Here is a 27750-nt window from a genome sequence, read left to right on the forward strand (position 1 = left end):
GAAGTAGTCGTCCGAGAACGGATTAAGTGGAAGTATTTTTTTGTGTAGAGACATGCGAGAGTTAAGAATAGTATGTAGAGTCAGTTTATTATTTTGTGCAATTTACAATATATCATAGAAGAGTAGCACAACAAAGAAAAGCAGAGGAGTAGAGTAGTGTAGAATAAGAAGACTCTATGGCCCGTTATTCTACAGTTTGCAGAGCATAGTCAAATAAATGTCAAATAAACCTCTTCTAACTTCGTTTTGCTCTCTATTTTAGGGGCCCCTCTCTTGTGAGAGCCCCGAGGCAGTAGAGGTTATTCCCTTATTCCGGTCCTGGAGGACTGCGTACTACTTTGTTATTTCAATAACTTAAAAGCAGTCGGACTGCATACCTTCTCGCCACTTCTAAAACAAAAAAAATATTTTTAAATTAACGTGTTGTTTTCAGCGTCATTATAAGATTACATAACAAAGCCATTAACGCTTAATTAATTCAAAATTCACAAATGCACCACTAAAGTAGAAAGGAACCCGCCAAAATAAGCAATAACCCGCGAAAACAGGCGCAATATGCAAATTCATATGCAAACACATTTGCATGCATATTGCATTTGCATATAATCCGCTCTGTACAACAGTGGACCGAAAAATTGGGAATTATTGACCTTAAGAATTTTTTTGTAGCCGACACCGACCTTACACTTTCAAATTGTATGAATGGCTCGCATGTAAGATTACTTTCTCTGTTCGCCGATCAATGGCGCCTCTATAGATGCCGTGTCCAGTACTAACTGAGTCTTTAATGGGTGTAATTGAAAGTGACTGAATTTGAATAATATTTTGTTTTTTTTTTAAATTTAATATGATGATCATGAAGATCTTTATTATTACGAATAAAAAAATAATTATCCTTTTTTTCTGATCTGTTAAATAATACAATTTAATTAAATAATTAAAGTTAAATAATAAAATGTAGAGAGACCAAAAATACATAAATCATAATAATAGGTAATCGTGTACCGTTTACTTATTACTACGTTTTTACCATCATTAATATCCCTTCATGCATGCACGGTGATGCAAGTTTTCATATTGTTCATAAAAAGTTAATAAAATAAATTAGGCTAAACTTTTATAGGGGTTTGAAGTTTGCGGCAACTGCCAATCGTGCGGTATAAATTAACATCACACTTTACAAACTTCAAAACAGAACAGAACAGTGACCATAAACTTGCATTTACAAGTACACTCTGCAACACCGCGAAATACACCTTCATTTTTCCATTTTTAATTTCATTTTAAGTGCCGGCGATTGTACTGCTTCTTGTTAGCTTGCCATTTGCGTTCTAACATGGGAGCGACGCAGCCGCTCTTAACGCGAGTCTGTACCGCGGTTTAACGGCGAACGCGGTTTAACGTCAGAACTCACGTTATTTTAGTTAATGGCGTGACGTTTACGCATACGGTTACGTTATCGGATTGTTCTGTTTTGTTCTGGCTTGTGGAGTTTGGAAAATGGACTGCCATTAGCGTAAGGTAAAGCTTAATTACCCCTTTTTATTTGCTTAATGATGTATCTTTTGGGCTAAAAAATAATTAATGATAGATGTGTATCATGGCTAGTGTTGGTATCGTACGTGATAAGGTAATGTTTTTGTTTGAAACGAGCAACGTTAACGTAAACATATCCGCGTACCTGCGACTCATTTTGAAACACGTGCATGTTTAATGTATATAAGTAATCTAGTAAAAATTCTCCCCAGTCCTTGCTTTTAAAACAATTATTTGTCATTGTTACTCATTTTTATGATACTTAAATTTTGCCGACTTCGAAAAAGAGGAGGTACTGTGTTCGTCTGTACGTATTTTTGAATTCGTATTTTTGTATACGTATTTTTGTATTGTACGTATACTTGATATTATTGTATTCGTTTATCATTTAGTCTTGAATGCAAGTAAACTGTTTTGATGTAAACGTTCGAGTAAAGATTATTTAACGCCATATAACCGCAAAAAATTTTACTTGCGAACAATTTGAGCGCAGGAGTGCTCACAAACAGAACCGTGTGGAGAAGCAATAAAAAAAATACCAATTTTATTAGCGTAAACTACAAAAATAGACATATTTGCGGGGTGTTCATAATATATTTATCAATACTAATAATTCGCCAAGTACGAGTCGAACTCGCACATGGAGGCTTCCGTACCACCAATTTTATTATTTTCAACAATTTTTAGGTTATATTACACAAAAATAGATGGCGTTGGGGTAATGATCAATGATACGTAAACAACGTATAATAAAATTAAAATAAGTATATTAAAATATGTTTTATGGTTCTTATTTGTATTTATTATAAAACCAGTTATAGTAGTAAACTGATTGTAAAAAATTCAACCGTTTCCCTAGTACGGTTTAACAGTTAGATCGAAAAATGCCGAAAAATACCGGTTTGTTGTATGGAAATGGTATGTATGAAAAAATAAAGTTGAATATTAAAGGGGGTCTCCTTTAATATTCAACTTTATTTTTTTCATGTGTCTATCTATTACGGTTCCGGAGATATAGCCCTGTGACAGACGGACAGACGGACAGACAGCGAAGTCTTAGTAATAGGGTTCCGATTTTACTCTTTGGATACGGAACCCTAAAAATTATCGCTATTTAAGCGCAAGATTTTCTCACTGGTTTATCAATCATAAAAACATATAAATTCCCAAGGTTGTAAATAATAATTATAGACTGCTATAGTAAACAATAAAGTCATCAATTTAACTTAATTCAGTAATTTACAAGACTCCTTTTTCACCGAACACGGTAAGATATTATTCTAGTAAAAATATGAACTTTTTAACCGGTTGTGGAGGGTTTTTCTAGTGCATGCGCGTATGTACTCGTACGAGTATGTCTCATTTTTTGGCGGATTTTGGCATATGAAATGACGTTGGATTCGACTAATCTATAAGAATAACATCAGACTATATTTTTAAGCAGTTGGATATTTTTTTTAAATATCTTTAATTTAAAATTAATATTTTGTTACTATGATTTCGGTGACAATGAGACGGAAGGATTTAGAGCTATTACAATAACATTTATCACTATAATTTGAAAGCCGATTACTTTTCTGAAGGTAAGCTAAAGAACAAGTTGTTTGGTATTTACATTAATGTCAGATATAATATCTGACAGGTTTAAAGATAATTTATTTGTTTGTTTTATAGGTATCAAAATGAGTTGATAATTTTAGTTACAATTCAGTTATGCTAAAGTAATATGTAATTGTCAACGTCAACCCATTACTGTCCCGCTGCTGGGCTCTGGTATTCTCTCAGAGTGACTTAAGCCAAGACTTAAGCCTTCTTTTAAGAACTCTCAGATGTGTAGGGTTTGTTACAATGTTTTCTTTCGTCGATATATCAAGTAATCATTAATTTCTAATACTCACACAACTTTGAGAAATTAGAGGCGTGTCTGGGAATAACCTCGGACGCCTGATTGAGAGGCCGAATTTCAACCACAAAGCTGTCAGTAATTGTACTGGTATTAAATATTTGTAGTATCAAATATTATGCCTACTTGTTACGCAGTCGTCGAGATACTGGTCTGATATTCTAAATTATAAGGTTCCGAGTTCGATCCTAGGTCAGGAACGATGAATTAAAAATTCCGTTTTGGGTATTTGTGTTTGTCTGTCATCTAAGACACTGACAATAGTAGTATAGATGGAAATGGTTAATTGTTGTACATAATACATAAGAATAGTCATGAATATAAAGGATAACTTTTTACTCAAAAACCTTGACTGCAATAGTACAAAATAGGTACGGGGTTCCCTCAACCAAAATAACATCAAATTTAATATAATATAATTGTATTATTGTACTATAATGCAAAAACAAAGACAATAAATAATAATATTAAACATATAATCGCAAGACATACCAAGCGGAACCAATGAAATATTATTTTTCAGCAAAAACTTTAATCACAGTCCAACTAATTTTACCTAAACTGCCAAAGAGTTAATTCGTAGAATATTATATAAGGACCTGTTTATTAACAGTTAAGATTAAGTTTAATATGATGTCTTTAGGTTAGTTTATAAATGGTTAACAAATCTATAGTAAAAAAATCTAACTAAGAATTAAGATAGCGGTTATTCGGATGCAATAATTCGAAAGTTATAATTGTCAAATACATTTAAAAAAACTAAAATGTTTTAAGTTTCGTTACAATATCCCTTTCATAGTTCCAGCAATGCTGTGCATATAAATGCGATGATCAGAGTTAGGTGCTTGGGAATCGAACCAGTGACTTTGAGTCAATAACTAGTAGGTAGTAGCAACAATTCCACTCAACCTACCACATCGAAATTCATTGTATTCACACAAATAAGCGTAAATCTTAACAAACTCATATTACTCATAACTACTCGTATAACTTAGTTACTTTGATTCATAATCATAACCAATTCCAATTTTCCGACGATTATTTTTAACAAATTCGTTATAGATACAATGTACCAATTAGGTAAGCATACCACGTTTCTTAGTAAAATACTGTTATCACCTACATAGTGCGTATAAAAAATCGCATAAAAACAATCTCAACAAAAACGCATCTCGTCGAACCGGCTATGTGGCCTAGTTCCACTGGTCCAACAGGTCCTGAGGTCGGTTACCGGTTCAGGCAATTATTTGTTTACATTCTTACGCCTTAATAGAACCATCCGCGTTTCGACTCCGGAGGCACCAGAGCTACATGTTTTATTTACCACCTTACTCGAATGTCAATAATATATTTAGGAACAATATATCTTACCTATAAAAAATTCTCGTGTCACAATGTTAGTTATCGTACTCCTCCGAAACCGCTTTACCGATTTTCACCAATTTTTATATGCGTATTCAGTAGGTCTGAGAATCTGTAGTTGCCAGCTACTACAATTATTATTACTACTACCTAAAATTTTATTTTTTTACTTTATCTGAACGTATCGAAACCCCCTTTAACCGACTTCATAGATTTGCATATCCTAAGACACAGCTCTCCAATACGAATTTACGGGAATTGTCTAGTAAACTAGGAGTATTATTCAATATAGAAATGGTGAATTTAAGTATCGGTTAACCATTATAATTTGTTTCAAAATATTTCGAACCAAAATAGCATAAATTCTATGTATCACGTTTACAACAATACCTACTATTGACAGCACTAATTTATTTATATGGTGTGCGTAACCACGTAATTACATAACATATTTACAAATTATACAAGTTTTGTAATACTAATATAATAAGTAACTGTTCTGCGGTAATACGAACATAAAAGGTTCGTATTAATATATAACAATTTATGTAAGTATGTACCTATTTTGCATTCACTAAGCACATGAATAAAATTTGCTAGTACACGCGTGAACTTTTACTACGAATAAGCGACTTATTATGCGTAGTTTTTATTAATTTAAACACTTCCGTAGTCCGTTTAGTAGAAATACGATCCTGTACTATAACATACGCATCAAATGGTCTCCAAATAATTACCGAATAGATCGGGAATCTTCGAAAGATGTACGATATATTGAGAGTCTGATTATCAATTCGCATTTACAATTATTAAGAGTATGATTATCAATTCGCATTTACAATTATTGGGACCTAATTATAAATTAACATGTAATTCGTGGTATAGTCACCATATTTATTTCACATGCAAGGAGTATAGGGACCGGTTCTCTATCAATCAGTTCTCAATTGAACTTACTTTTCTATCTCTGAGTATGGATTTAACATATCACGTAAACCAACTTTACGTACAAAAATTTTATCATTCAAATTTTACTTTAACGTACTTTTAGTACGTACGAAATTTTATGTTTATTCTTTCACTTAAGCAAAAAAGCAAGCTCATTACAAACAATTGTTACGTCATTGCAATTTATGGTGTTTTGGTACGCGACCACACCGTAGCACCAATTTATGGAGAAATGAGGAAAAACTAAGCACGTTTTTGCAATATATCTATGGTAACATTTACTTTATTCATTGAAGTTTGTTTTTAATTTCGGCCTACAGGCAAATGTATGCAGGCCATTCAGCCTACACCCTATATTGCAACGTTTGTCCAATATTAAACGTCAACCTACACAGAGTCAATGTACTCTGTTTTATGAATATTTAAGAAAATCCAAACTACATTTTGTAACTTAATACAAGCAGCGGGTTTATTCACCGTAAAAATGGTTATACAACCAATTATAATTTGTACTCATAATGTACCTACCTCTGAATTATGTTGCCTTTTGGTAATTGTATGAATAAAGATTGGTATTATTTAAATATATTTTAACCGGCCGTGCAGTGTAATGTTTTTCTATTTCTGGCATGTCCTGAAGCTCAAACTGAGACGGAGTTTAACATATGAGGCGTCGTTGGATTCATCTAAATTGTATCTAAATTGCGTACTTAATCTTGGCGTATAATAAATCTTTATTATCTGGTTTAATGCATTGATACAAAAAAGTACGCATTAATTAGAAAACAACAGTACATTAAGTGAATAAAATGTATGTCAATCGCTTACTCATAATAATTTATATCTCTATAGGTAATAATTTATATAGCCATATCTTAACAACCATATTTTGCACTATAACTTTTACTTAACGACCGAAAATCAATCGAGACAATTACATAAAATCGCGCAAAATCGATTTTTATATAATCGATTAGCAACAATCGGTTGGCTCATGCGATAGCCATTCGAGAAATATTTTATAACTTTTCGGCGGAAAATCAATTAATATTAATCTGGTTATCGGTGGCCGTGAAAGTGCTTAACTGGGTTAAAACAGTTATGGTTAACAGAGTAAAAGGTAAGTTTACTTCCTACTAGCTATTTCATCATTAACCCATTGTCCTACTCTGGGCACAGATCGCACAGAATGAGAAGGGCTTATATACTCGTTAACAATAAACGCTTTCTATACTCACAGCCCCACACTAGGATTCCGTGTCGTGGGTGCCATGGACACTTACATTATCAAATACACAAACTCCCAGACCCAGAAACAAAAATCTAAATTCATCATTTAGATATCTGTCTGTCTGGGGACCCGGGATCCGGGATCGAATCCGGGACCCATTGCGCGTCAGACCGGTATAGTGACAGCTCCGCCACGCCGGTGGTCAAGTCATAGTCTACTACGCTGGTAGAGTTTACTCATGATATGGCGATTTAATGTTTTTTTTAAACTTTTACAAGTAATATTTTGTGATTATTATAAAACGAATGTTTCGCTCTTCAATGGAACGAATCTAATAATTTTACAACAAGCCTTTACTTCAAATGTATAAAAGCAGATTTAATATGATAAATGTTATATGATTAATGTTTACATGATTAATCCAAATTGATTCCAAACGTGCAGTTGATTAAATAAGTATACGAGTATATGTGCATTATCTACTTACAATCAAGATCATGTACTTAAAATATTTTGGTACCACCACACATACTAGTCCTCAGGGGTAACGGCGCATCAGTGATCGACTTCAGGTAGGAATATCTAATCCTAACTGGGGTTCATTATAGATGTCCATGAGCGGCAGTAGCCACTTACCATCAGATGGACTGCATGCTAGTCTGCTACTCCCATATTATATAAAAAAAGATATACATATAACACAGCGTGTGTATTCATAACCACTCAATTTTATCAGTACTGCAATATAATACAAAACACTAACACATTTAATGACAAGCGGACGTTGAACCGACCTGATTATCGCAAATAAATCAATTTAACACAACAGGTAAAACATTTTGCGGAATTTCGACGTGGTCTCAATCTATCTGACGCCCCCGCGATATCACTTCGACTAATTAATTATAACAGCCTTTAAACTAGTACAAGAACATTACAAAGCGGATTTTGAATGGTAGTTAGTTATTTGACTGCCACGGCATTATCACCTGACAGAAGGTACGAAGTTGTTAAAATGTAATATTTTGGAAGATATGCATATTTTATATTTATTGTCATAGAGCTAGCAGTATAGAGACTTTGGATAGAAATGTTATTTAAGTTACTATTACATGCAGTTAAGTAAACCATACATAGAACAAGAATCTTACCTGAAGATTGAAGCGGCAGAATCCCGTTCTTCTCGTCGACCCTTTACTGTCCTACTGCTTGATACCGATAACACAAGAAGGAGCTTTGACTAGAGTCCACTACGTTAGCCAAATGCGTATAGATAGATAAATAGATAATGTTTTTAAAATCTGTTAGCGTGCAGGTTTCCTCGCAATGTATTCTTTTGTCGTTTAATTTAGTTATTGTCACAGATTATAAGCAAATCTTTTTTAACTTTCATTATACAATCGTACATTCCCATTGGCGACTGCATGCTCGTTTGACACTTTCCTTTCATAAAACAATTCGGATCTACTATTGCTTTTCCTGACTACCTCAAATGGGATCGACCCAGAACATACAGCTTTACGTCGCTTCATAAGACACAAATAGATAAAAAGTTAACGTGAACAGCTTGTAAATTAATTCGAGAACCTCACATATTATAGCTTAAATATTTTGGGTCCCCGTCTCTGCTATGAGTTAGGTTGTCTTTTTAACTTAAAGGTAATTAAGCTCGATTAAGGCCAGACGCGAGACGACAAAAACTGAAAGGCGTTGAGTACGACACATCACGACTTTGGTTTTTGTTGCTATAATTAATTGCTTTTTGAAATTGTTTTCTATTTATAGACGGCGATTTTGCTTGGAAGACTTGGAGGACAATTTACTTGGTGCAAGTGCGATACAGGTACTTAGGTACATAAATATTGTCAAAACCAAGATATAAGTAATTTCTGTCGATGTCATAATACTTGTTTGATGGTGGTAAAACCTTTTGTCGACCTCCAGAAGCATCACCGCGATACCTATTTAATTGCTGCTGTGTTCTAGTTAGATGTGTATGGAAATGGAGACAAACTTATCCGAGGCGTTCCAACTTAGTTCTCAAGGGTAGCTGTCTGTAACCAACTTCAGGTATTAATTATCTGGGATTGATTACAGATGTCCATGGGCGGCAGTAGCAGTTGCCATCTGATCGATGACATGTTCATTTGCTATTTCAATACTATAAAAAAATCGTGTATCGCCGTTCACGTTTTGCACATATGTGGTTTCAATGTATGTGGCAGTGTGGCATTCATATTGTTTTAATATGTTTGGTTGCGTTGTTCCTGAGAGTCTGTATACAAAAAAGTAACACTCGTGTGTGTGTACTATATTTAAAAACCAAAATTAAGTTTATGTATTCATTTTACTTTATAAATAAATCTGGTAACCGGCAGAACCGATTTTTGCAGGAATAAAATTTACGGGAAAAAAATATGGAAAATATAAAAATATTATAAACTGTGAGAATGTTGCTTGTTTCATAAAAAGGTAAGGTCAATGTTTTTTATAAATTGCTTTAGAAAAAGTAATAGAAGTCATATGCACACATACCTACTTAGTCTCTGAGAATATGTTTTATGACACACAGCGATAAATAACTATAACAAATACCTAAATTAAAATAACAAATAACTAAATTTCCAAACTCACGAACTCATATTTATTTATAATCGATGATTGAAATGTAATTGCGCTGGTTACAAATGTCAATGTATAAACATTGACATTTTAAACAAGTCTTAAAAAAACTCGCATAAAATATTCATTATTAAATGTAGTAAACCGCACCTTTAATCTCATTAATTTTAAGGTCCATTTGAAAAGACCTAACATTACAACAGTAACATTAACAAAGGTAATGTAGTGATTCGACTACGGAATTCTAACGCCACCGTTATTTCTGCTTTAGAAAAGCAAGAACTGTTTCTCTCTAGAAATTAATGTGGTGATTGTACGTTCGTAAATATATACGTTCTATCACATTTCAAATGTTCCATTGGTACTTTTACATCAAAATACCTAAATATTTATCCATATAATCCATTATCCTATTTTTTATAAAAATACCTTCATTTTTTTTCATGTACAGCATTATCACAATTTGTTACTGATATCAAAACCATTCAAGAACGTGAAGGTACTCTTTGTGGTTCGACTCCGGCGGCACCACCGCCACACCTATTTCTGCCTAATAACAGCAGTGTTAAGCGCTGCTGTGTTCTCGTTTGAAGGGTGTGGTAAGGGAGGCATACTTTTCTAAGGCGTTCCAGCTTAGTCCTCCGGGGTAGCGGCGTAGAAATGTGTAATCTTATCGGGGGTTGATTACAGATGTCCATGGACGGCAAACCATGAAGGTGGACTGCAAGCTCGTCTACTAATTCTATATTATAAAAAAATCAAATCAGCAATATTTTTTTTTTGCCGACGTTACTTTAATCATTATTTCTTGTCACATTTCAAGTCTCCGTTATTAACGAGATCGGAAGTTGAAGGCCGTATCAAAAAGTTTGTTGACTTTTTCTGCTGTTTCGAAGCTACGCTAGAAGCGTCGAAAGTGAAGTTTCTTATATTTCTTTACATTTTTATAGCAATTTATTATAATAACTTACGTAAACTAAATATTATGTACCTATTTTTTACAAATGTTATCTTACAATTACTTGTGATCTTTACAAATAAAAAATGTTTATATCAGACATTTTTTATGAACATTCACTCTTTTACATTAAAAGTTTACCGGATGTAGTTTAAAAAATGTTATAATAACATTTTCTTACTCTTAAAGAAATTTAACTTAATAACTTTCTTAAATAAATAATAAAGGTAATTATAATAACGGGAAGATAACCGGTACAAGTTGATCTATTACGTGTTTTTATGTCAATAGAAATTACTGTTAACGCAATTTCTATCAGATGCGCGTTACTGCATTAGCATATTCCGGTATGAAGGCAGTGATGTTTTCAATATAATATAACTTCCTCATTACAATATTACGACAGTGATTATGAAAGGAAATTCTTGTGGGCATGCGACGCTATCCGCTACTTTATTGAATAACGATAATGATTATCATTTTACGACGGAAGTTTGCTAAATTAGAATTAAATTATGAGACTACTTCAGACACTTGAAGTTGCCGGTAAGAAGTGTCTTATGAAACATCAAACATGAGAGAATATTATAAATTACATGAATATTTTGTGATACAAACGCTTTTACTTATCCAGCTCAATAATCAATTTATTGTATTTTGCCGTACACATAAATAACAAAAATGTATTCTTCTATGATCAAGTTAAGAAAAGTTCTCATGTTTTTACCAGACTACAACGAGTAATGTTCTTCGAGTGCATGTATATATGTATATATGAGAGTATGCATTATATGTAGGTATAAATGACTCAATATTTGGCACACCCTGCATAAAAATAGGTCTCATGTATTTTACCATAGTGAGATGTCGTTGGATTCGTCTAGGTCGTGTGTGTGTAACATAGAATTTTAAAACTGTCGGTTTTTATTGATCTTATTCAAATCTGTACTTTACTTGATTATCTTTATGGGTATTACCATTGCGCCCCTAATGTTTATAAATCTAATGGGAGCTTGAGTGTAACTCTATCTCTATAATTAACTTAATTTTATCATAGTTTCATACCTGCATATATCCTTTCTTACGATACATATATAGGACATGTCTACGTAACAAGATTAATATTATCCAAGTCCAATATCCGATATGTTTTCTGACAATGTGAAATTACTAACAATGACAAATAAAATATCACGTTTCCTACTGAGATAACGTTTGTACATTCTCCGCGCTCCCGTCGACATTCGATACTTTTTGCCGGGTGTAAATGTGGATGGGTGTAAGTATAGAACTTTCTGCGAAATAAGAAATAGTCATTGTCGTAACAATCACAAATTCTTATTTCCATCATGATATAGATCTATATGGTTTTTCGAGCTTATAAGTGGCCTACTCTAAAAGTATAAGATATGTAAATTCATTCTAAATGTTGAGCATTTACCACTCCGGAATAAGAGGGGTTCCCCCTGACATGAATGTTTAATTCGAAAGAAATGCGTCACATTTAATGAACGCCCTTATGCTCGTTATTTATCTATTTATCTATCCAATGTTTTGCCAATCCAATGTTTTGTCCGCTAAAGAACGATAGTTGACAATTTCTGCTTGATAGAAATTGTCAAATTTATATTTTATTGATAGGCAAAAATTGGATAAACTGGTAATTACTAACGAATATTAGTCAAGAAAGATTTGACAATTTCTAGAAATCGGAACATAGTTTCAAAATAAGGTTTATCTTTTTAAGGTAAGTACAAAAAGTTTTACAAACCTATAGACAAATAGAACTAACGAATCCGCTACCTTCTATGATTTAAACCATAAATCAAAAAAGCTCTTTTGTAACCTGACTGTTTTCTTTAATAAACCGATATACTGTTACAATAACCAAGGAACAACAGAATACAAATTTTGTTATCCGTGACTCGTGGTACATTATCTCGCTGAAAATATTGGTATTATGAGAAATAATTCGGTACTTTTTAATGAGTATCAGATTGTATTTTTATAAAGACGACAGAATAATAAAATTGTAGTGCTGCTTTATTTCTGGTTATTATACGAGTCAAATCAGAACACAGCAGTGTTTAACACAGCTGTTATGAGGCAGAAATAAGTGTGGCGATGGTGCCGCCGGAGTCGAACCACAAAGAGGTTCTACCACTATCTTGTTTGCAGTATTAGGACAATTTTACATTGCACAATTTGTAAGCAATAGTAAGGAAGACATACTTTTCCGAAGTGTTTCAGCTTAGTCCTCAGGAGTAGCGGCGCATCAGTGGCCAGCCTCAGGTAGGAATATCTAATCCTATCTAGGATTGATTACAGATGTCCATGGGCCGCAGTAGCCACTTACCATCAGGTAGACTGCGTGCTCGTCTGCTACTCCTATATTATAAAAACAAAAAAGATTAACGTATCATCTTCAACATGCGTGATATAAACACGAACTCATTTGTAGCAAGCCGGGTGTCTTCATAATTACTTAGATTCTTTCTAATAGACTCTTCCAAACAAAAACGATGTCCATTACAGCGAGCGGAACTTTTAGTTTCGTTAGTTAGTGAGCGTGACGATGCTTCGGATAATGACTTATTTGCTTGGGTCACGAGAAGTGAAAGAGTTACGTTAGGGTATCTACATACGTTATCGGTTCCGATTCGATTCCTTGTTGGATAGCGCTAAGCACTGTATCTATGGATATCGTAAGATTTAATTTTAGGGAAAAGCAGCAGAGTCTAATCGACAAAGTGATCTTCTTACTACTGTCACTAATATATTCCTAAGACGCTCGCTTTATAGGCGATACCGAAGTCGATTTATAATCATTACGCCAAAGGTTTGATAAATAAAGACTTAGTTTAAACGTTACACTAAATAAAATAGGACAAAATATTCGATCCAAGTTTTAGACTAAGGGTTAGCATTTATCATTTTTGCAAGATCGAAAAATATTTACTGCTATTGAACAAAAAATTAAAATGTATGTGTGTGACGCTAACTCATTACCGTAATTGTACGATTCAGATGGTCTCAATAATGTACCAGACACAAAACAAATTTTATAAAACGTATCCAAATGTAATAATCATTACATGCCGAACATTGATATTCAGTAGGTACGAGTTCCGTTGTTCCGATTAGGTATGGAGGTGCCCTAATATACGAACGCATATTTATTTCTAGAAGCGCCCATGCCAACCACGTGTAAAGTAAGATACCGTTTAAAAGAAGCGATCTAAGTTCTTTTGAGTATATCATACATCAGCGTAATTTGTCAACCAAACTTCATGAGACTTCGCAAACATAGGATTATAGTCCATGTCTTGAATATAAATATAGGATACTTAGTTTTAGGGAATAATAATAAAAAACTCTAGAAATAAAAAACTGTAGTATATTAACACGTAACAAATATAGAACTTACGATAATATTTATGATTATAGAACTATAAAAGTTCACCTTTGGTTATCATAGTATTTTTGTATCCCCAAAACGAGTAGATGACGATTTTATTTACACAACGCAGCACATCTATATGATAATATATTGGTATATTCCTTACCCCAAAGTTTGTACATTACTAAGAAGTCATCGCCAGCCAAGTCTTTAACAGAGACACAGCGAAGAATGGCCAGATTAATCTAAAATAGCTATTGAAGGTGGTAGAACCCTTTGTGGTTCGACGCCGGAGGCACCACCGCCACACCTATTTCTGCCTCATATTCAGCAGTGTTAAGCGCTGCTGTGTCCTGGTTTGAAGGGTGTGGTAAGAGAGACATACTTTTCCGAGGCGAACTTAGTCCTCAGGGGTAGCGGCGCATCTGTGGCTGACCTCAGGTTGATAACAGATTTCCATAGGCGGCAGTAGCCACTTACCATCACGTGGACTGGATGCTCGTATGCTACTCGTATATTATAAGAAATAGCCAAGAAATGATTTGAAATACATCTTGTTATTACACCTATTACCGAACACGCAACGGACGATCGAAAGCGATTCTAACTATTCAATTGGATACATAATAACGAGAGTAATTTCAAGATTATCGCGTTACTTGGAAGTGTAGAGCTGTGAGTAAGAAATTGCATTGATAGCAATTACCTCTTTAATTCAATGTAAATAGATATGGAGTGATATTTATTTTACTATTTTTAAATGTTTACTCGAATCAAATTTAATGTCTTTCCTAATTCCATGCTGCGTGAAATTTCACTATTCATTTATTGATGTTTACGTTCATATTTGATGCTAATTCTGAGCTTAACGTAGGATATCTAAAATAACATATGTATAAAACTGATAGAGCTAGTATAGTACCACCCGGAAGGTACCTCCGCCACACCTATTTCTGCCTAATAACAGCAGTGTTGGGCACTGCTGTATTCTGTTTTGAAGGGTGTGGTAAATGAGACATATTTTTCCGAGGCGTTCCAGCTTAGTCCTCAGGAGTAGCGGTGCATCTGTGTCCGACCTCAGGTAGAAATATCTAATCCAATCTGGGGTTGATTACAGATGTCCATGGGCGGCAGTAGCCACTTATGATCAGGTGGACGGCATGCTCGTCTGATGTCCATGGGTGGCAAAAGCCATTTTCCATTATGTTACTACATGTTCGTTGTCTGTGGTGCTAGTACTGTCAATAATAATTGGCCAACTCGCACATAGGGGATTCTGTAACAAATTTTCATATTTTCTTTAAATTTCAGTAATTGCTATCACAACAGTTAAAGAAGTAAATGCTTGTGAAAATTTGAACCGTCTGCCTAAGGTTCAATAGAACAAGCCCTGTGACAGACGGATAGATAGCGGAGGCTAAGTAATAGGGTTCTATTTTACCCTTTGTTTACAGTAGGTACCCTTATTATGATTTTTGCGTGTTTACAAAAATGACCGTTTTTTTTATTTGTTTACGTATTTTTGTTATTTGCCCATATATATCCAATCAGCGCCCCTAGCGGACTGAATCAGTACTGATTCAGTACAAAAAAAGTTATTTTTGTAAAAATGTAAAAACTCATACTAAGGGTACAGAGCCCTTTAAAGGCAATGAAAGACCATTAATGATAACAGTATTTAGGTACAATGACCACCGCTAATGTCACTGTCTCCCGGACTAGATTAATTCATTAACGGATTAATTAATGATCGCCGCTCGCTATCATTGAATTGCACGCCGATTACATTAGAATGATTGAGTGACAAATTATTATAATCACGTGAATGCATCGGATAATGTTGTTTAAGTTCATATTCATCAGAATATTAATGCAACGATGATAATTAATCCTCGATTTTTGATAATGATAATGTGTGTTACAATTCTTTTTATTACAAATTGTAAGTAGGCACCGAATTAAAAAATACGTTAAAATATTTTCTACATTCTTCTCATAGTTTTACTAGGTTATAATATATTTTTAAGTTATTATCGCAATCTCTCTGTATATTCGATTTTTTATTTTTATACTTATAATTGTGATAACAACAAGAATAACAGAACATTAATAGTAATACTAACTAAAATTAAGTATCTACCTATAAACCAAAATTATAGAATTTAATTATTTAATTATTTAATTAGAGTATGGGCTTAAAACAGTGGTATTCTAATTTAAAAGACAGTGAGGCAATCTTTTTTTCATATAAGTCTGGCTCACCGGGAATCGAACCCGGAATCCTTTACGTATGAAGCCGGTACGGTACACTTCTCGATGTGGGTGGTTTATGTATCTAAATGTGTAATAAAAGGTACACCTACATATATTTAGAACTATTTGCTTACCCACATATGTATGTAGTACAAATATGCCTACAATTTATACATACCTACATCTGAACCATTTGTGTGCAAACTAAATCTACATAGTAATATTAACCATGCTCTGTAAACGATGTTGCCAGTTCAAATACGTTAAGGTGTATTTACAATATTGCTTATTGCTATTGGTAAGGGCTCGAACACAAAACTGCGATGCGACGCGATGCGAATTCGCAACGCAGAAAATTGCGATGCGAATTGCTGCGATGCGATATCGTGCGGCGTAGCGTCTCTCAGGGCAACCAACAACAACAACCACTGTGCGATGCGAATCAATTCGCAAGTTCTTGCGATGCGTCGAGGGAGCTCGCAGATTTTTGCGATGCGACGTCCCATCGCAGTTTTGTGTACGAACCCTAAGAGGCTACTGCCAATTTGTTTGGAATGTTGACAGTAACACTTTGTTCTGATTTTAAATGTAAGTTAGGGTAAAGTCGCGTGGCGCTCCACCTTATCTTGTGGCTTACATGTGTAGTGTGGTGGTCTCCGCCTGCCCATAATAATCATGTAACCCACGCCATATAAAACAGGATTCTTTCTTCTGAAGCCTATCATATGCTTTGCCACTCCTGAGTACTAAGATGGTTTCCTCATTGTGTAGGTTTGAAAGGTAGTAGGTATTTCTTACTTTAGTGGAGTGCCTGGAGCATTCTAAATCGTAAAACCTCGGATTAGAGTTATAGTGAATGAATTAATATGATCGATGTGGGATTTTGTTTTTAAAACTATAAATTGCAATGTTTACCCAATTTTTTTTGTGCACTCCATTTTTTCATTGTTAAAAAAAATATTATAAAAAAAATAATGTTTGACCATATATTTTCACTTTAAACAGTTTTTTTTTTATTTATTTGTTAAATCTTACCTGAGTAGACATATATAAACATTTTTCTAAGCCATCTGTGTATAAAAATAGCAGTACCTAGGGATTTCGAACAGGTAGAAAAACGTGGAGGGGAGAGCGGAGCGACAGCTGCTAAGTACAATGGAATTTCTCGGCCAGTTTAATTATAAGTGAAACGTACTCTATTGTGTACATTTAAAAAAAAACAGGTAATTAATTATGACTAATGAAAAGAAAAAAAAATATTAGTACAAAATCTGTTTATTTAAATATATTACATTGTTGTCTACATCAAATATTTTCTTCTACTTCATCTATCTGTATAATAGGTGAAGTATTGGAACAACTATTTCCGCTGCACTGTAAACATGCTAAACTGCAGTATAAACAACTTCATCGGCATCCACTCGGTTACATCATGGTTAATTTTTTTAAAACATATAATGGTATTGGACCCAAATTTAGGTGAAATGATAATATCGTGAAAGCGTTCTATTAGTCTTATTTTAATAGTTTTTTCATCCGGGATATGCTCTGTAGTGATGACGTTTTTCAACTCTTGCATGGTAAATTGGCAATCATCATTCTCTTCTATGTACTTGTATATTAACTCCATTGCTGCATCTACCATCGAAATTCTCGGATTAATTTGCTTTTCAACATTACTGAGGTGAATTGAATTTTTCAGCAAATTATAACAATCCGAATGATATTTTGCTGCAAGTGTCTGTAAGTCGGTTAAGTATATCAGAAATCCTTTTATGGATATCTTGATAATAAGCAGTTTTCTAGACAGCTATAAAATTCGTGACGGATTCATTTAAAGTTGGAGTGTTGATGTATGAAATCTGCCTACGCCGAGCTTTATTTAATTATACTTTTTTGTTTTATCAGCTTCTTGTCCGCAAAGAAAACAGTTTTTTTCCCAATTGAAGTTATTGAAATTCATGCTACTTCGAAGTATTTTTTTCGGAGGCGATAATGAGAGATTTTCACGTAACTTATTTTTATACATTCCAAAATACTCTTTATTAATATATTTTTGTCGACAATTTGAATGAGCATAAACAAATTCAGTTTGTAGGTAAGGTAACAATCCATCTTGTCGTTCGATTGAAGCAGCTTGTAAAGAGGTTACTCCTCGACTAATTTTTATAATTTCACCTAAATTTGAATTTGTTTGGGAAGATGAACCCAGGTGTATACATATTATGTAGCTATTTTCATCAGCCATACTGCTAGCCGTTGGTTTATCCATTGTTTGAAATCTAATAAAAAACAATTATTAATTAATTAATTGCATTTGATTCATTATTATCATATACTTAAATGCATTTTTTTAATCATATATATTTTTTTATTGAAACTGATCTTTAATTTTCGATTTATTTATTATTTAATTAATTCAATAATGAACTGTAGTTTTCAATCTAATCACTTAACAAATTAAGCAATACAAAATAATTTGTAATAGTTCAATATAAAAACGGCGTCTTCAATACACCTTCCAGTACAAAAATATACAAGACTTTTTCACTAATAAACCAAATTTTCACTGTTATAGAAGCACAATATTCACAGAACACGTCTTACTTGCAACTAAACTGGCCGAGAAATTCCATTGTACATAGCAGCTGTCGCTCCGCTCTCCCTTCCACGTTTTTCTACCTGTTCGAGATCCCTAGGTACGGCTATTTTTATACACAGGTGTCTTTGAAAAATGTTCCTATATGTCTACTCAGGTAATATTTAACATATAAATAAAAAAGATTACTGTTTAAAGTGAAAATATATGGTCAAACATAGTTTTTTTTTTAATATTTTTTTTAAACAATGAAAAAATGAAGTGCACAAAAAAATTTTGGGTAAACATTGCAATTTATAGTTTTAAAAACAATATCCAACATCGATCATATTAATTCATTCACTATAACTCTAATCCGAGGTAAAAAGCCCCAGGCGCTCCACTACTTTAATATTTATATATTAGTCTGGCCGAGAAATTGAACCCAGAACCCCTTTGCAGTTCAAACCGGTATGGTCCACTCCAACAAGTGTTGTCTAATACGAGTAGTAATAGTGGAATTTGTGTATTCTCTACAAAAATTGTAGATTTTATGTACACAGGTACAAATAACAAGGTTTTGCGTAATACCTAAGATGACCAAACATTTCTCTTTGGGCGGGACAGTCCCAAAGCCCGTCTACTTACCTATCATTTATCGTGGCAGAGCGGTCACCGTACCGGTCTGATGCGCAGAGGGTCCCGGGTTCGAACCCGGCCAGACAGAAATCTAAATGACGAATTTAGGTTTCAGTTTCTGGGTCTGGGTGTTTGTGTAGTTGTCTCTGTGTGTGTCCATGACACATGATACAGGGAATCCTAGTGTGACTGTGAGTGTAGAAAGCGTGTTGTTCCTAGAAAAGCCATAAACCCATCACAAGGAAGTGAATAAGTGACATTAGTACATCACTCGATATTTTGAAATTTATTTGTTTCGTCGCATATTAAACAATTGTCTAGATGTTACATTATGTAGGTTAATGGCGCATTTATATCTACAAACATTGTACGTGTCAAACAGGTTCCGTGGCGAAATAAAATCATATCGTTGTATACAATGTGTATGATCAATGAACATATTTATATCTTCCGCAACGCTACCACGGAAACACTGCGCCAATGAAAATATTGTACTTCTAAATGTTTTTAAACGACACTTTGAATGTCTGCAGATATAAATCAGGCCCTAAACTAAACGTAAAGACCTTTATACTTACGTATTTACTTAAGGAAATACTTATTTGAAACGGAATACTGCATTCATACGCTTAGCCCTTGCCAGAAGCTCCAAACCTCTGCAAACGTATAATTGTGTGGACATGTCGCAAGTGCTCGCAGCAAATTCCCTTTGATTTGTCAAAAAACCGACACGCCTTCACAAACCTAATTAAACGCTCTATCCACACGTTTGATACATAAAGTACCAATTTTTTACATAATTTGGAAAATGTCCCGTTTGTTACCAAATAAATGGTCACCCTTATTATACCTAAACACAAACACTTTACGACTTAGCAAACTATTTGAATAGGCAACAGAGTTCCTACATTGCACATTGCAACTCTGTTGTTACTACAAGTTCTTACAAATATTGTGGCTACATGTTTCAGTTGTATAAGCCGTTATAAATATCTACGTCTAAGTTTGTTTAGTTTACTGAACTTTGAAGTTAGTTCCATTATAAGTCAAAGTGCACTAAGTTTTGTGTACTAGTGCTATTATTAGAATATGTAGTACTAGTTTTAAAAGAAAAAGCCCGCGTTTAAAAGAAAATAATATTACATACTAACATACATAAAACTGAAAAAACCTTCATTAGAAAGACAGTGGCGCCATCTGGCGAAAACTGGTCGTACCAACTCTGAAACCTTCGTGGACTCAAAGACAACAACTTCGCTAAAGATCATCACTTGATCAAATGATCAATCATCATCATTCAATCATTACTAATATCGAATAAAATAATCGATTTTTTTGGGACCTCAAGATCGATTCTCCGATTAATCGATCCTAGATCGCCATCGCTAGTTTCCGTGGCATTTTCGGGATAAAAACTATCCTGTGTCCTTTCTCGGGTCTCAGACTATCATTGTGCAAAATTTCATTAAAATCGGTTCAGTGGTTTAGGCGTGAAGAAAAGACAAACAGACAGACAGACAGAGTTACTTTCGGATTTATAATATTAGTATGGATAAGGATTATGTACTATTATGTAATTATGTATGTTTTTTTACACAAATACACAAACACCCACGCCCAGAACAGAAATCTACATTCATTAAGACTTCTGGCTGATCGGGGATCGAATCCGGAACCCACTGCATATCAGACCGGTATGGTCATCGATCGGTTACTGAAACTACTTCTAATTAAAACTAAAAGGATTTTTCTAAGCTCTGAAACTTGACCAAAATTTGAACCAAAATTTTACTCAAATAAAGTAAAAAATCACGAGAAATCACATAGCCTATTTAACCCAAAAACGTGTGCCTATACCTAATGACCTAAAAACTCGTTCATACAGAAAAAGCTCACTGAATGAAGCTTTTTAAGTCAAACACGTATACACATATGCAGTCTGTGTGAGTACACATATACATTGCACGCGTTAGAACTGCACTTGACACATCCATTATCTGCGTATGGTTTCACCGCAAACATAGGTGCAGAACCGCGGTTACGTCATAAGTGCGCGTATGTTGTAGGAGACCTGTTTTATTTAGAGCTATCATATAATATTTGACTATACATATTACATATACTTGGTTACAATTTTTTATTCGCTGTGTAAGGAAGTCGGTAGGCAAGCTCTGGTCTGAAATACACCACACAGCGTCACTGCGGATTGGTGATTTGAAGGTGGTAGAATCCTTTGGTGGTGGTAGAATGACTCCGACGGCATCACCGCTACACTCATCTTCCTTACAGTAGTATTAAGCGCTGTTGTGTTCTGGCTTAATATGTTTGGTAAGGGAGACATGTATAATCTTCGGAGGTGTTCTAACTTAGTTCTTAAGAATAGCAACGCACCTGTGGCAGAGGTCATCAAATCTTATTTGGAATTGATTACAGGTGTCCATGAGCGTCAGTAGTCACTTGTCACATTCCTGAAAATTACATCCCTAAAAATTCAAATAATTATTTGTTAATACAAAACACTAGTTCTCATATTAGAAACTACAGAGAGAACTATTAGAACATACAGAGAATTAGTGCCTGCTATCCAATTAAGCATCAAACTATTAAAATTAAATTATTTTGCGCGTCGTTTGTCCCAATGTGATATTTACACTTTGTTTATATACGTACAACGTTACAACGTAATAAATCTAGATCGAACGTGACTACAGCCGGGGGCTATGTCGTCACATACTTGACTCTATAAGATGACTACGATAGTAACCTTAAGATTTATTTTGACGTTAAGTGTAAACAAACGAAATTTGTCCAAAGTTTCAATTAATTTGTATGTTGACTTCGAACTCGTAGAAGAAATTAAATTTGACAACTGCGTAATCAGACTATTATATGAAAATTACTTTCCGACGGATCCAGAGTTATCTGAGACCTGACACGACTATAGCGCGATTTTATTACTTAGGTACATGTCGTCGTCAACCCATTACTGTCCTATTGCTGTACACAGGCCTCCTCCCAGTGTAAGAGAGTGGTTTTAGGCCATAGTCCACTACGCAGGCCCAGTGAAAATTTTATAGACTTTACATGCCTTTGAGAACTTTTTAAAGAATTCTCAGGCGTGTTTTCCTTCACCGTTATATCAGGTGATAATAAATTTGTATTACACACATAACTTTAAAAGCTCACAGGTGCAAGCCAGGGATTCGAACCTCGAACCCACCGATTATGAGGCCGACTTCCAACCCCTACGCTATCACTGCCAACTTGCACAAATAACTTTATCTTATCTTCAAACTTAATATATTTACATAACCTGCTATATAACATAATATATTTAGGCGCTTCACCATAATATATTAAGGTATAATTATAATAATACACTTTGTTCACATATTGCGTTGTTCATAACAAATCTGGATCGAGCGTGACTGTAACCGGAGGCCGGTTCGTCACGGTCTCCACTGCACTAAGTTTACGCGAAAGCACGAGACGAAAATAGCAAACAACTATTGCATAATTTACCATGCGTAAGTACCTGTAAGGAGGAACAATATATAATGCAGAATAAAATATTGTTTCTTTTTATATGACAATAAAAATCAACAACATTACATTAGGTTACGATAACACTTTAGATTATATAAACTTTAAAAACTTTTTCAATGACTAGTATTAAAATGTTTTTATTGTTTATTTAGGTATTTTTAATTATCTGTTGATTCTGGCCACATTAATTTTGGTACTTTAAAAATTTGATTAGATAAAACATGACCAAAAAGCCAATAATATAATTGGCAAGTATATAATTTTATCTTATACAAGCGTGCCAATAGGCTATTTAACAATAATATCGTGTTATTATCAGACAATTATTGATGACTTATAGATACCTGCATGCCAAACAATGCCACAAAACCTATGAGGACAATTTTATCAGATAAAAAATATCTGATCGTTGATCAATTTGATAGTACATTTCAATCACGATAATAATTACTAGAAGATTGCGATTATTTTTAACCAATTATAATTATTTATGTAAATACGAATCTTTTAATAATAGTCGCTACTGTCTAATATATATTTATAAAAGTATATTATAATTTAATGTACTTAATTTAATATATATTATTCTGATGAAAATTAAATAACATTAATAAAGTTAATGTTCTTTTATACTTTCAAAAGATTTTGTTAAATGTTTATCTTGCTACGGCATAGAGAAGTTAAACAGATAAAAAATAAGGTGAAGGTAGGTATAATTTTTTATGGTGCATTACTAGTTGTTTTTTAAATAGTTTTTTTCCACTGAAGACAATTATTTTGTGAATTAGCTTTTAGGATTTCTTCAATGAATAACTATTCGCTAGTAAACAAAATTTTGATTATTTTTCGGTTTTCATAAAATATATCGTACATATACAGAAAACTTCGTTTAAGATTTGACCACTATGCCCATTCTGAGTACATAATAATTGTTACATTTATCTAATTTCTCGGTACAACGCGTCCATAACAAGAATACATGTGATAAATTATCTCGAGCGTTTTTATAACAATTGAGATGATACCTGAGATGGAACTAATAATTAGCAATTATATAATGAACATAATTATAGTAACTGAAGATAATATTCTGATTCGATTCGAAAGTAAGATATGCGTACACGGAGCAAAAACATAATGCCAGTGATTGGCAAATCTATAATCACTAGTTAATTCTAATACGTATTATCTTTCATTATGTTCGCAATTGCTTTGGATTGTTTTACGATAATATTAATAAACTATTTCCGTGCGAAGATACTATCAAGAGAAAGAAAATGTAATTATTTTCTAAGATTTAAACTATAGGTAAGTATAGGCGCTTTAAAATGTATTAATTACTTTGCTCAAATTATGCTAAGAATAAATAATGTTATACATATATAGGTAGGTATAAATGATGAGAATAATATAAGTAGAGGATACAATTTTATTTCATAACATTATCATATATTATTAATGGCAGACGAAATACTAATTATCGTCTCAAGGGATCATCTTTATCTCAATAAATACTCAAGTATGAACTTGACTTTTCTGAGAGTCATAACTTATTAACTTAACTACGACAATATATTATATCATGCTAAAAGCTGCCGGCCTAATTATTTAGATCCCTGTATAGAGATTAGAACACGCGTACCCTCTACATACAAGTCCAGTATACTAACCACTGCGCCATGTCAAAAGAACAACAGATTTGCTGTTCTATTTGCACCTTTTTGAAGACGCCTATATTTGATGAAAATTTTATTATTATTTTATAATATATCACCGCTAAGCGCTGCTGTTCGCGGTGCCTCCGGAGTCGAATTACCGAGGTTTCTACCACCTTCATATAAATAAGTAGGTAATAAATAATACAAATATTTTGTGTACATAAGTTTGCGCTACAAAATGTAAATAAACAAGTAATTCTCACTTACTACTTGAACCAGAGAAAGCTACATCAGAGTAGCAGTACCATACCGCACGGTTAAACAGTCCCGCTAGCTTGTCGCAAAGTTTATTTCCCAAGTTCCGTTAATGACACACAATCTGTTTATGTTAACTGTTAAATAAACGCAGTTTAATACATATAAACATTCACAGTCATATTTAATTGATATGGAATGAAGTGTAAATAAAAGTAAAATGTTAATCGATATTAAACTTAACGTTTAATATCGATTTCATTTATTCTGAAGTCGTGAGCATAAATTTAAGTTTAAGTTTCAAAATTTTGATTACACTAATAAAATTCTGACTCCAATTCTGAATGATATGTCTTACTAACAGTTAAATAAATAACGTTTTATTTAACTGTAAATAAAACATTAAACTGTAAATGTAAATAAAACGTTATTTATTTAACTGTTAATAAGACATATCGACATTGTTTACGGATAATAATGTTTTAATATGTGACAAAGTATTTTTGTAAATAAACAGGAAACATTTCCTGTCAACACGCGTGACTGAGCGGTAACCATACTGGTCTGACATCCAGAAGATTCCGGGTTCAACCCCAGACAAGACAGAAGTCGAAATGATAAATTTAGATTTTTCTTCTGGGTCTGTTCTGAACCATCGTCCGTCCTAATTCTCCGCGGCATAACTCTGATTTGAAGGGTACATGTCGTAAGGAATAGGGATGGCAGTTTGAATACAAAGAATATTTTATTAGGATTAGATTATAAAGAAACTAGGTATCGCTTGTGTGCGCTCGCTGCTAAAGCAGCTCGCGAAATGGTTGTCTTCTTTAGTTTTGCGTGCAAAATTTTTTTACATTTTTTCCCCTATATTGAAGTTTTATTCATTCTGTTTGGGGCTGTTTGGAAAAGATATGAGTTAATATTTGCAAAATACCAAGAATGGTCGTGATTTTTTTGTCTATAAGCCATACATTTTAAAGATATAATAAGGAGACAAAAGCTTGAAATATTACATACAAAAATAACTATTTATAAAAATTGTTATTTCTTGTATGACAACACTAAAATATTTTTTTACCAAAATGTGTAGTCTATTAGTACATACAAACGCGTCATACATTATTTCTATATATTATATTATCTATATTAATTCTATACTTATAATAAATCTGTAGAGAGATCAATTCTGTACAAGAAATATATTTCCAAAATAACTATCAGGGGGTATTTAGGGATCGATACTGATGTCAAGAATGCAATCATTAAAATTTTTGTCTGTCTGTCTATATAACCGTTATAGAAAAAAAAACTACTCGACGGATTTTAACGAAACTTGATACAATTATTTTTCATACTCCTGAGCTGGTTATAGTATACTTTTCATCACGCTACAATCAATAGGAGCAGAGCAGTGCAGAAAATATACCTCTTACATTATATCCTTCTTTTGTAAATCGTATATCATATTTATCCTGTCCATCCTTTGAAAATATCCAAATATACCTAATAGATTATGGCCCTTCTTTAGTAAATCTTATATTTTACCCCTCTTTTAAAGTCACAAAAATGTTGAAGATTAATACATTTTGTATCCTTTACTTGACTACATACTACATCCACAAAATATGTGTCTGTGTCTGTTAATAAATAATTATACATTAATACGTAAGAAGAGAATCTAACATCTTACGCCCCTTCCTGCTATGTGCATGGTAGGGCTACACTCCAAAAAGAATAATCACGGGTAAAATTCATATAGGTAACTTAAGCCACAAACAATTTAACACATACAACCAATTAAACTCAAATAAATAGAATACTCCAAAACTCAAGTCATAAAAAAATTTCAAACCAGTTATTGCTTTCTCAACATACCAATAAGTTACCTCATTAAGATTAAATCATATACATTTTTAAACGACTCATAAATTAATTCCGAAATATATACTTATAAACCCTGTAACCGATTTTTTGTATGGCAGCACTGAAATATATTTTCACCCAAATGTTCAAACCATAGATATATTATCCTACTGACGTAGGGTTCAAACTGTTAGTAGCTAACAACGCCACGTATTAGGTAATAACTTCAAAAGGAGACAACAGTTTTAAATATTACATGCAAAGATGCATGCGTATAAAAAATATTATTTTGTGTACGGCACCACTGTTTTTTTTTTTTTACCACAATGTGAAATCTATTGATACCTACAAACGCATCGTACATTTTAATGTTGTCAAAATATACAACAGCTTGAAATATTTAATAGAAAATACATATGTATGAAAATTATTATTTTTTGTATGGCCACACTAAAATATTATTTTATAAAAATGTGCAGAATATTAGTACCTACAAACGCCTCATACATTCTAATGATATCAATAGAAGGCAACAGCTTGAAATATTGCATACAAAAATACATATATATGAAAACTATTATTTTTTGTATTGCAACATTAAAATATTTTTTTACCAAAATGTGCAGTTTATTAGTACATACAAACACGTCATATGTTATAGGGTTGTCAAAAATATACAACAGCTTGAAATGTGACATACAAAAATGCATATGTATGAAAATTATTATTTTTTGTATCGGAACACTGAAATATTCTTTTACCCAAATGTTAAAACTGCTAGTATCTACAAACGCCTCTTACATTGGAATGGCATCAAAAGGAAACAACAGCTTGAAATGTGCCATACAAAAATGCACATGTATGAAAATTATTATTTTTTGTATGGCAACACTGAAATATTTTTCCACCAATATGTACAGTCTATAAGTACCATTAAACGCCTCATACAGAAAACTGACGTTAAGTGATGCTGGGCATGATGGTGGTGGTCTTTAAAG

At 33.3% G+C, this 27750-nt stretch overlaps 1 protein-coding gene across 1 annotated transcript in view; it reads left to right on the plus strand.

Moving 5' to 3' along the window:
• Positions 1-1311: 1311 nt before the first annotated feature.
• The window catches only part of LOC140757958 (uncharacterized), a 44264-nt gene continuing 17825 nt past the window's right edge, over positions 1312-27750 (plus strand). Inside the window, exon 1 of the mRNA XM_073093879.1 lies at positions 1312-1521. The gene's annotated coding sequence lies outside the window, so the exon portion shown is untranslated. The remainder of the gene's footprint in view (positions 1522-27750) is intronic.

This window comes from Epargyreus clarus, unplaced genomic scaffold, assembly GCF_041222505.1.
Source record: "Epargyreus clarus isolate Ecla_fem2 unplaced genomic scaffold, WU_Ecla_fem_2.2 ptg000005l, whole genome shotgun sequence".
Taxonomy (NCBI): domain Eukaryota; kingdom Metazoa; phylum Arthropoda; class Insecta; order Lepidoptera; family Hesperiidae; genus Epargyreus; species Epargyreus clarus.